Source organism: Bos javanicus, chromosome 20 (assembly GCF_032452875.1).
Source record: "Bos javanicus breed banteng chromosome 20, ARS-OSU_banteng_1.0, whole genome shotgun sequence".
In the NCBI taxonomy this organism is placed as follows: Eukaryota; Metazoa; Chordata; class Mammalia; order Artiodactyla; family Bovidae; genus Bos; species Bos javanicus.
The window spans coordinates 63,541,398-63,553,503 of record NC_083887.1 but is presented as its reverse complement, the minus strand read 5'-3'; the positions used below and the strand labels follow the sequence as shown (position 1 = coordinate 63,553,503).

At 44.3% G+C, this 12,106-nt stretch overlaps 1 protein-coding gene across 3 annotated transcripts in view; it reads right to left on the bottom strand.

The window, feature by feature from the left end:
- SEMA5A (semaphorin 5A) overlaps positions 1–12,106 on the bottom strand; it is a 565,637-nt gene that overhangs the window by 368,796 nt on the left and 184,735 nt on the right. The window contains exon 3 of one of the 3 annotated variants that reach the window (XM_061393884.1): positions 6,671–6,745. The exons of the other annotated variants lie outside the window; for them this stretch is intronic. The gene's annotated coding sequence lies outside the window, so the exon portion shown is untranslated. The remainder of the gene's footprint in view (positions 1–6,670; positions 6,746–12,106) is intronic. 3 annotated transcript variants of the gene reach the window in all.

Here is a 12,106-nt window from a genome sequence, read left to right as displayed (position 1 = left end):
TCACAAATATAGCACCACGGGGGCCAAATTAAGCTGCTGGGAGGACAGATATAACACACGTTAAAACCTCATCAGCTGTACCCTGATGAGGCAGAGTGAAGACCGCTGGCTGTATTTAGTCAAAGAACAGTCAGTGGTCAATTTTGGAGTCAGTTTCAGAAAAACAGGAGACAGAATCCATGACGCAAGGAGCCAAGAAGGAAATGGATGAAGCAAAAGAGGGACAGGATATGTGTGGTACCTTGAATGTTAGGTGACCCCAGAAAATTCGATGAAGTCAGATAAGCACTAAGAGATCAAAGTTCTGAAAATTTTAGGATACAGAAAAAAATGATCATTAAGTATGTCTCCTTTTCTGAGGAGTGGGGAGTGGAGACGAGAATGCAGATTTTAGAGGGAGAGGTAGTATAAGACCCAGAAAAACAGGAGACAAAGGACTAAGGTTCCAGAAGAGGAGGTGCTTGTGAAAAAGAAGAAAAGGGTTTCATCTTTAAAAACAGGGTGTGTTCATGAATATATGGTAAGGGACTGTATAGTCCATGGGATTCTCCAGGCCAGAATACTGGAGTGAAGCCATTACCTTCTCCAGCGGATCTTCCCAACCCAGCGATTGAACCCAGATCTCCTGCACTGCAAGCGAATTCTTTACCAGCTGAGCCACAGGGGAAGCCAAAGAATACTGGAGTGGGTAGCCTGTCCCTTCTCCAGGGGATCTTCCAAACCCAGGGATCGAACCCAGGTCTCCCACATTGCAGGCAGATTCTTTACCAGTTAAGCCATCAGGGGAGCAAAGAGAGGGTGGTTATGAGAGGAAGAAAGGGGCTTCTTCTTTAAAAAGGGGGTGTGTTCATAAATATACAGTAAGATATCAAGATAGTGATGAGACAGAGATGATATCTCAATATATGAGATATAAAGATGGAGAAAGCATGAAGTGGAGGGTACGTCGTCTTTCACAGTCTCCACCTTCTGATTCCTGTTGACTCAATGTTCCCGGGGTTAGAAATGTGCAAATTAGACAGAGAAACAGATGAAGGGGCTGCAAATCATGAAGAGGCAAGAGAATGGTGTCCATGGGAGGGAGAGTCTGTGAGCAAGAAAGGTGGAGGAAGGAATGCAGAGAAAAACTGGGGTCCAGAGGCACCTCCATCCAGTGGGGCATGGCCCCTGCCCAGAGACAGCACATTGTCACGGACAATGGAGTCCCAGTCACTGAGGAGTGGGGCGCAGAGATGAGAATGTAGATTCAAGAAGGAGAGGTAGAATAAGACCCAGAAAAACAGAGGTGCCAAAGGATTATGGTTCCAGTAGAGAGGGTGGTTCCAAGAAGGCAATGGCACCCCACTCCAGTACTCTTGCCTGGAAAATCCCATGGACGGAGGAGCCTGGTAGGCTGCAGTCCATGGAGTCGCGAAGAGTCGGACATGACTGAGCGACTTCACTTTCACTTTTCACTTTCATGCATTGGAGAAGGAAATGGCAACCCACTCCGGTGTTCTTGCCTGGAGAATACCAGGGACGGGGGATCCTGGTGGGCTGCCGTCTATGGGGTTGCACAGAGTCAGACTCAACTGAAGCGACTTAGCAGCAGCAGCAGCAGAAAAGGTGGTTATGAAAAGAATCAAAGGGATTATAAAATTAAAAGCATGGTTATAGTGGATTATAAAATTAAAAGTATGATTAATTTCACCCTTGGAAGTGGGGTCACAGTCTGCAAAACTGGAGACTCCTCTAGAATGCCAGCTTATAGGTGAATACAGGGACCCACAGGGAATCCTGGGGTCCCTGTGACCTGAGGCTTATGACGTTTCACCAAATGACGTATCTTAATAGGAGTTTGGGATTAACACAAAGGCACTATTATATATAAAACAGATAATCAAAAAGGACCTGCTTACTGTACAGCACAGCAAACTCTACTCGATATTCTGTAATAACTTACATGGGAAAATAATCTGAAAAAGAATGAATGTATGTATATCTAGAAATAAATTACTGTGTTATGCACATGAAACTAACACAACATTATAAATCCATCCTTTGCTGTTGTTTGTTTAGTCACTAGGTTGTGTCAGACTCTTTTGCAACCCCACGGACTAGCCCTCCAGGCTCCTCTGTCCAAGGAATTCTCCAGGCAAGAATACTGGAGTGGGTTGCCATTTCCTTCTTCAGAGCATCTTTCCCACCAGGGATCGAACCCACGTCACCTGCATTGGCAGGCAGATTCTTTACCCAACTCTACTCCAATACAAAATAAGAAATTAAATTTTTAAAAAGAATAACACCTGTCAGAGGTGTTCGGGTGTAATTCTGTTCTGTTCAGAGCAAGGAGATGCAGAGCACCCTCACCAACCCTCTCGGGAAAGGTTGCAGCTAGATTATCACTGCCCCACATCAAAAAAAAAATGGTGATGATTAAAAAAATATATAGGAAAGCTAATGAAAGTAACACTGTAGCTCAACAAGCGCTAGCTGGCTTTGTGACAGGCAGGACAGCAAGCACTGACATCCACGCCCAGCACCCACCAGGTGCCCAGAGCTGTATCTCGGACACACCAACTCCCTCTGAACAGCATCCATCACGGAGATGGATGGGAACACGGCCACCTCGACCTCTGAGACTGAGCTCACGTCCCCTTAAGGCTAAAAGCAAATTCTTTCTCTTGCAGATCGCTTTTCGTGTGTCAGATCCAAGGCAACCCAGAACCCACTCTGTTATGTGGAACAAGCCACACAGACAACCGCCAACTGCGACTGTCTCACGTTCACGACAGCCATGCATTCCTGTCTCAGTCCTGACGTCGCTGCCTCCCGAAGGAAAGGTGAAGAAAAATAACACAAATGCCCGATCCGTCCCCTCCCTGGGATTTTGGAAGTGATGATTAGAGAAGGAAATGCCGTGTCAAGTGAAAAGAGTAGCTAAAATGGGAGAGACCCGTGGTTTGATGGGGAGGAGATGAAATTACAGGTTTGCCGTGTTAGGCTAAGGGAAGCACATTTAATGAGAACAGGTGATTTTTAGAAGTTTATAATTTTCAGACTATAACATCTTACCTTTTTTTCCCTAAAATAAAGGCACTATAAACAGTCATCCTGGTAAGGTGCCAGGGAGGGACATGCAGAGTCGTCATTTAGATCAGGGTTTTCTGAGCATCCTACCATCAAAACTAACTCCTTGAATGGCCTTTTACTCTAAGTGGGCTCATATAAACATCAGGTCCTTCCATCCTGGACTTTTGCTTCTTAGTGGACTACCATGGGGTGGGGAGAAGCATCTTTATGTCAGCAAGTTCAGTGCTCCTTCTCGGACATATTGATGTTTAGATCCAGGCAGTTCTTTGTTCTGGGAGCTGTTCTGTGCATTTGGCACCACCCCGGCCTCTCTCTACCCACTACCACCCAGTAACCAGTAGCGTCCCACTCACTATCTGTGCCATTGAAAATTGCCTCCAGACTTTATCAAATTGTCCTGGTTGATAATCTCGATTTGAATGTGTCAAAACACCTCTCCCTCTTTAGAAATAAAAGAATCTATCATCACTTGAAAGAGGCTCTGTGGGAGAGGGAGAGGGTGGGGAGATTTGGGAGAATGGCATTGAAACATGTATAATATCATGTATGAAACAAAAAAAAAAAAGAAAGATTACTTCAAAATATGCTTATAAAATCATCCAAGTGAATTTGTATTGAATCATTTCCGGAAAATTTCAAGAAAAATGAAAGTCACTTTAAATATAACTATTTAGCTCCATTGGGGAAATACATGAGGAAAGAATTTTCAAAGGATCAATTTCAGGAAAAGTTGTTCGAATTCCATCCTATTATCTCTGGAAAATTAAAAGTATGTTTGGTGAGTTGATACTAAGCAAGTGATTTTGTCAATAGGAAGATTTATTACAGAGAGCCTGTTTGGGCTGTGCAATCAAATCATTTTCGTTGCAGCTTCTTCAAAATGCCTCAAGCCTTCTTTTCAGTTTCCTGATGTGGGAGGGAGGAGCCCTCTATAAGCTCGATCTAAAGAAGCAAAACTCTGTATATGTGTGTTTGTGCAATAAATAACATTTCCCATTCACACCCACACTGCAAATGAATAGGCTTTGGGGAACAGAAAATAACTGTTGCTTTTAGTAAAAAAAAAAAAAAAAAAAAATTACTGCTGTCAGAAGAAAAATCAAAAGAATGAAAGCTACACAAGAAGTTTTGCTTCGGGAACAAAAGTCTCACTAGTTATTAGTAAAAACAGATCCAAAATAAGCTTCATGTACCTCTTTTCAGCAGCGGCTGGTTTTTTTCTGAGTCTTAGGTTAGAAGTAGCCAGGTTCACTGGTGTTGAGAGCCTGTGGAAACCCTGCCAGCCCAGCTCCTACCTGATGGCTTCAGGACCACCATCTCTGAGAGGATGAAGCCAGGTGAGAGAACTGACGAATGAGAGGCTTGGAGAGGACCAGCAGGCTGAGCTCCACCCTCGCAGGAGCACAACGACCCTTGGGAAGATGCTCTGCATGTGCATCTTAATTGTAAAAAGTTATGGTCTTTGGTACCATCGGAAACATGACAGCGTTTGGAAGACGGGGATGGCCAGCTCTTCCGAAAGGTCTGTGTTACCCTCATCTTTCCAAGCATCTCGTGGCCCTCCTCCATGGGATCAGGTGAGCCGCTCCCCCAGGGACTAAAGCCCCAGCCCAAAGCAAAAGCAGCAGAACCACTGAAGAAACCAGCCTACCCTTGGAACAGACCACAGAGCCTTACACCTGCACACCGTGGCACAGCCAAACGTGGCATCCTGGAGGCTGTTGCACCACCAGCAGCTGCCAGGTAAACAGCCCAGCACCACTGAAACCCTCGCAAGATCTTCCCGCTGCTTTCCCAAGACAACCCCTTGCCCTTTCACCAACGACGCATCTCCTCCCAATTCCACCGCCACCGCTGCCAGCAGCAAGGCTTCCCTTTGGCCCCTCCAGCAACCCAGCCACGGTCCTTCCGGTAAGCCTTGCACAAGCATCTGCATATCCACTGATGCCTCGGCCCCACGTGTGTCCTGAGGCTCCCACTACCCACGGTCAGGGCTGGCCTCCACCTTCTGTACACACAGCAGCCGCCTACTCCGGCCAAGGTGGCAGATCCCCTGTGGTAAACCCTGATGAATCATGAACAGTCTCTACCTCCTCATCAAGGGGTCTATGGAAAGTCATAACCTTCTAGGTTTCTAAATTTTGACTTCTCTCTTTTTTTATCACAAACAAGCTATGGGCTGAGGACATAGTGACAGCCCCAAGTTAGATGTTCCAACAAGCTGAACTGGCTGTCTGAATGAATCAGAAACCACATAACTGATGTCTTATTTAGCATGGAGAGCTCACCCACCCCTCGCCACAGAGCAAGCACCCTCATCAGGCGGTTTATTCAGTCCCTTGGCACACGGGATATGGGAAGTGTCTCAAAAACTCATGAATTTGAGAGATGGAAGGGACACTTGAAGTCATCTCATTACTTTGCAGCAGAGAAAGCAAAAACTCAGATGGACTGAACAGATCTTACAGGTTAAGGTAAGAAGGAGCAAACAGGGGCAGGCCACGTTCAACAGGAGCAAAACCCCCTGGCCCTTTGCCTGGTGCCCCTACCTTCCTGCTCACACTGGGGAGACCACACACAGGGCCACAAGTTCAAATGACTCAAATCACACCCAGAAACACAGTTCTGTCTCGAGACTAAAGCATAACAGATGAACTCATGGTCTGGAAACAGGGGTCGTCACTAATCCAGCCAGTCATTGAAGGATGACACCTGTGGGCAAGGGAGAGCCCTGTGACACAGGCGCAAAGTGAAGAGGGCACAGTCTGGGCACTTCCAGCTCACAGGTGTGAGTAATCAAAGCAACTCAAAATCCACCTTTTGATAAATACTCAGTTATCCTAGAAGTAAGAGCAAATCTTATGAGCCACAGGAAAAGGAGGAATCCCTCTGAATGGAGGAAGAAGCTGTGACTTCTAAAGGGTTCAAGTTCAAGAAGGGGGAATAAAGGTCAGGGGCCATCCAAGCCCATTGGGTGTATTCAGGGCTGGAAGGAACCTGTTGAATGAATTTGGGGTCTTTCCTCATAACATCAGACATTCTAGGTACTGAGGAGGAAATGCCATTAAGTGAAGAAGCAATAAAACAATAAACTTAATGCAAAGTGTCCAAGAAAATAGATTCCTCTATTCTTCTCCAAAAACAATAACCAAACATTGTATTCTTTGGGAAATAAAGCAAAATTAAAGTTTTCTTATTACGGTACTGAGTCTATAAAGGAAATCAGGATGTTCACCAGGCATATTGCATCTTCAATTTTTAGGTACATTTTTATAAAAATTGAATCCTCTTTACATTGTTTTAACCCATGTACCATGACTGCCAAATTTCAGCCAAAAGTGTTGTACACAAATGAATTAGTGCAACATTTTTAGGAGTGTCTTAATGAAAACCCTGACCGCCCTCAAATACGGAACCCCTTCTGAATGGCACCTTCAGGTAGCTGAGCAAGAAACTGACTTTCTTACTCACAGATTTTCACCATATCTGAGATGAGATGGAATTTTATGGCTATATAAAATGACCTCATGGTATAAAATGGGGAAAAGCAAACATTAAACTATTTTATACATTTCAATAATGGTTTGGCTCCACTGACCTTATTTTATATCTCTCTTCAAAGGGAATTGTTATTAGACTTTTGCCTTTTTCTCCTTGTTTAGTTCCAGATCGCCTGGAGGGATCATAAAAATAAATGAAGTCCATTAGATAAAATTATTATTTACACAAAGGCAATATTAATTTTATCTGTCAGCAGGTTTTAAAACTAAGTGAACGTTCATTCAATGTACTTCTGTGCTAGCTACACCAACAGGAACTCTTTCTAAAAAAGAAAAAAAAAGTAATGGTCCCACAAGACAACGTAACTATTAATATATTTACAATTACTAAGGGATTTATCCAGAGAAGTTCCCTCAAGGCAGGAAACTCTTATGGGCAGAACAAAATAATCACGTTATAAATGACTCTTAGTGTGACAATTACTATTCACAGTCCTGTTCATTTTTAGGTAAGATAGGCAGGAGGCGGAGCGCCACTTTGTCTCTCGTCAACCAGAAGGTGCGATGTCGATGGTGACATGCAAAGCACGCAATAGTGGCAGGAAGAAAAGAATGCTCTCCAACATCTCTACTCTGCTCAGCATCACTGACCACCTTGTGATTGCCAAGGCTGATGAGCTTATGCCATGGGCATCTATCACCATAGCAACTGTGCTCATGACCTCTGCTCTTAAATGTCTCCCCAAACCCTCTCCTCCCTGGCTTCCCTAACCATGCCAATCTCCCAGTGCTCTACTGCATTCAGAACCCTTATTCCCCACTCTTCCCTTTAAATGAAGGTGTAACTCAGCCTCTCCTGAACATTCATTTCTTCTCAGTCTACACACTCTCAGTGGCCCATCTCTTCAAACTCAATGACTTGATATAGTTCCTAAAAGTGGGTGACTTCCAAGTCTATAATGCTCTGTGAGACCTCCATACATAATCCAGATCTATAAATCAAAATAGACCTCTTCCAAAAATAGACCTCTTCACATAAATCAGACAGAAGGACCCCATCTGAGGGTGACTTCCTTGTCTGCCTTACCAACTGTATCCTTTATGTCTACTTTCTCTTATCGTTGCTCCCCATCTACTCTGACATTCAACTCATAATCCAAGGACTCACCTTGTCTCCCCTCCTTCATCTTCCCAAAGCTCCTCTGTCATTTTGTCACTGTGTTCTGACAACTCTCCCCCAGCCCACTGGAAAAGACCCTGATGTTGGGAAAGATTGAAGACGGGAAGAGAAGGGGACGACAGAAGACGAGATGGTTGGGTGGCATCACTGACTCAATGGACATGAGTTTGAGCGAACTCCGGGAGATGGTGATGGACAGAGGAGCCTGGCATGCTGCAGTCCCTCGGGTGGCAAAGAGTCGGACACGACTGAACGACTTAACAGCAACAACCCCTCCCTACCCTAAACCCCTCTCTATTTCTCTCCTCTACAATATTAGCCATTTTTTGACAGATTTTCTTGCCTCCAGTTCCAGTTTTTAAGCTTCATCTCTGAGTAACAACTTTCTCTGATTCTTTCCCACTTTCCTCTACCCCCATGGGGCCCCTACACATCAACACTCATTTCTATTTGTCACCCTGAATTACAATTACCCGTGTACGTGCTTCATTCGAAAATAAGGCTGTGACAATCTTAGCCTCTGGACAATACAGAAGGTACAATACATGCAAAAAAAAATTATCTCATGAGAAATGAGTCAGTAGACAGAAACAGTGCACACTCACACATACCTCTCTACCTTCTTATCAATATTGATGCTCCCATTAAAATGCAATTCTTGTTCCCTTTCCTTCTATAACTCTGCTAGTCACTGTCACAGATGTTTTATTCCTCTATTAAAATTCTCTTAACATCTGGTCCAAATACAAGGATTCCCACGGTTTTGAGAAATGTCCTTTCTAAATGTCATAATTTTCCAATTAATGGTCAAAGGGATGAAGGGATTACTATAGGCAGACCAGCTAAAAAGAGGAAGTCTCACTGGGCCTGGAAACATGAAAGCACATGGAAGATATAACGGAAGTCTGTGACCCCTGAGGGGTTTGCATAAGTTATTCTAGCGCACCATAATTCGCTGCAACCGCTTGGAAAAAAATCATAGGATGAAAAAGGAAGAAATTACAACTCACAGCAGAAGTAAATTCATCAAATTCATTGTTGTAGGGTGAAAATACAAATAACTTGAAATAGCATCAGATAAATTTGGGGCTTCCCCAGTGGCTCAGCAGTAAAGAATCTGCCTGCAATGTAGGAGACTTCCAGGAGACAAGGGTTCAATCCCTGGGTTGGGAAGATCCCCTGAAAGAGGGAACGGCAACCCACTCCAGTATTCTAGCCTGGGAAATTCCATCGACAGAAAAACCTGGTGGGCTACAGTCCATGGGGTCATTAAGAGTCAGACGTAACTGAGCACACACGCAGGAGATTGTAACAGATCAATTTACATATAATAGACTACTAACAATTTGGGTTTCGTGAAAAGGCCGCTGATTACTGTTTTCAGATTTCAGTTGGGAATGGCCCTGTGTGTGACATCTAATGATACCTATTAGGTCCAATGGGACTTCCCCAGTGGTTCAGATGGTAAAGAAACTGCCTGCAATGCAGGAGACCTGGGTTTGATCCCTGGGTTGGCAAGATCCCCTGCAGAAGGGCAAGGCAACCCACTCCAGTACTCTTGCCTGGAAAATTCCACAGACAGAGGAGCCTGGTGGGCTACAGTTCACGGGGTCACAAAGAGTCAGACACGACTTAGCATGCAGGCACATTAAGTCCAATGGACCAATATGTCAAAGCTTTTTCGTTGGAGTTCAAATCTGTCACACTCTTTGGTCTAAGAACAAAAAAGACAAACCTCATGAGTACTAATTACTATTTGGGGGCAGTTATTCAAAAACAAGAATAAGCAATCCTTACTAAAATAAGTAATAACTGTAGTTAATATTGCATTGCATCTTTGCAATTTGCTAAAAGAGTGAATGAGGCTTCCCAGGTGGCACTGTGGAAAAGCATCTGCCTATTAATGCAAGAGATGCAGGAGACTCATGTTTGATCCTTAGTTTGGGAAGATCCCCTGGAGGAGGAAATGGCAACCCACTCCAGTATTCTTGCTTGAAATATTCCATGGTCAGAGGAGCCCGGCAGGCTATAGTCCACGGGTTTGAAAAGAGTTGGACAGGACTGAGTGACTGAGCACACAAGAGGCCAAACTGTAAAAGTTCTCATCACAAGAAAATAACACTGAGACATATAATATCAAAATCAAAGATTCCACCATCAGAGTGATAAAATCTAAGAAACTGCACAGAAGGTTATGTGGTTACGTACAGCATCAATACACTTCTTGTTTTCCTGAAACAAGCCTATAAAATAAGCATGAGCCGTCTTTCGTATTCTACAGACATAGAGACAAGACTCAAGGAGGTCCTGCAGATAAACAGAAGAGCTAACAATGTTAACAGGTGCATCCCTGGTTCCAAATCCATGGTCATCTCACTACACTGAAGATACTACCCCTGTGTATACAATAAGCGTTTATTGACTAGAGATTGGAGCCCTGCTAGACACATGTATCATCTGGCTGAAAAAATAAGCAGGTGCTCTACTTCTACCAACTGACTTCATATTGGGCTTGAATATGTGTTTCCTTGCAGATAGAAATTTTGCTAACTGGCACCATCATTCAGTGACCCTGAAGTCAGAGATTTCCTGGACCAGAATTTAACCTAGCCAGTGATGAACATGCACCAGCCTGAGCACAACTATGAGATGGCTTTAGCAATCTTCTGTCATTCTCTTCCCACCGTCTACACATCCTCCTGGGAGCCCAAGATGTGGAAGAGCAACCGTCAGGTGGGGAATATCAATTGATGTCTCAGCTCCACCTTGACCCTGAAACTGCAACTTCCATCTTCTCTTCATTCCTTCTTGAGTGCAAAGAATTACCTCCAATCAAACAAGGACCTAACACACCCCTAGCTGCCACTGTCCCCCAAATCTGCTTCCTCCCTGAGTCCTCCCCGTCATAACCAGAGTCATTTTGGTGTCTCTAATTTCCCCATGTGATACTCTGACCCATCAACAAACCCTATCCTATGGCTCACACTTCACACTGATGCTGAAGCTCCAGACTCTGGCCACCTGGTGCAAACAGCTGACTCATTGGAAAAGACCTTGATGCTGCAAAAGACTGAAGGCAAAAGGAGAAGAGGGGCAGAGGATAAGGTGGTTAGATAGAATCACCGACTCAACAGACATTAATTTGAGCAAACACCAGAAGACAGTGAAGGACAGGGGAGCCTAGCGTGCTGCAAGGAGTCCATGGGGTCACAAAAGAGTGGGACACGACAGTGGCTGAACAATAACAACAATGGATCACATGCCTGGCCCCCTCTCCCCTCAAAGGCTGCAATCCCATGTGAAGCTGTTTCTTCTCCCACCTGCACCCAGCAGACCCTCTCTCATCAGAGTCTTAAGGCTTTTCTCTCTTGAACTCCCTCCACAGAAGTCTATTATCTACACTGCGGCCAGAGTAATCTTTATAAAGAGACTGAAAATGTCAAACTCATAGAAGCAGAGAGTAGAACTGGCTGCCAGCAGTTGGGGAGTGGGAGAAACCAGAAGGAGGACAAAGGCTCAGTTACATGGGATGAAAATGTTCTAGACATTTAATGGACAGCATGGTGACCTGGTCAACAATACACACTGTGTGCTTGACATGCACTAACAGATTAGATCTTAAACATCCTCATTACACGGGCACACGCAGGTGACAGACGAAGGGTGGGTGTGTTCAGCAGCTTGACTGTGACAATCATTTCACAGTGTGTGTATATACATCAACACATCACATCGCACTGACCTAATGATATGGTATGTTTATACGAATTCCTGATATTGGAGGGCCTTTGTATTACAAGCCCAAATATAATGAAATCATTTTATTTGGTCATTTTTTAAAACTTTTATTGGAGTATAGTTGCTTTATATTGTTTTGTTAATCACTGCAGATGGTGACTGCAGCCATGAAATTAAAAGATGCTTACTCCTTGGAAGAAAAGTTATGACCAACTGACCTCACTTTCACTTTTCACTTTCACGCATTGGAGAAGGAAATGGCAACCCACTCCACTGTTCTTGCCTGGAGAATCCCAGGGACAGCAGAGCCTGGTAGGCTGCCGTCTATAGAGTCGCACAGAGTCGGACACGAATGAAGTGACTTAGCAGCAGCAGATAGCATATTGAAAAGCAGAGACATTACTTTGCCAACAAAGGTCCATTAGTCAAGGCTATGGTTTTTCCAGTGGTCATATATGGATGCGAGAGTTGGACTGTGAAGAAAGCTGAGCGCTGAAGAATTGATGCTTTTGAACTGTGGTGTTGGAGAAGACTCTTTGAGAGTCCCTTGGACTGCAAGGAGATCCAACCAGTCCATTCTGAAGGAGATCAGCCCTGGGATTTCTTTGAAAGGAAC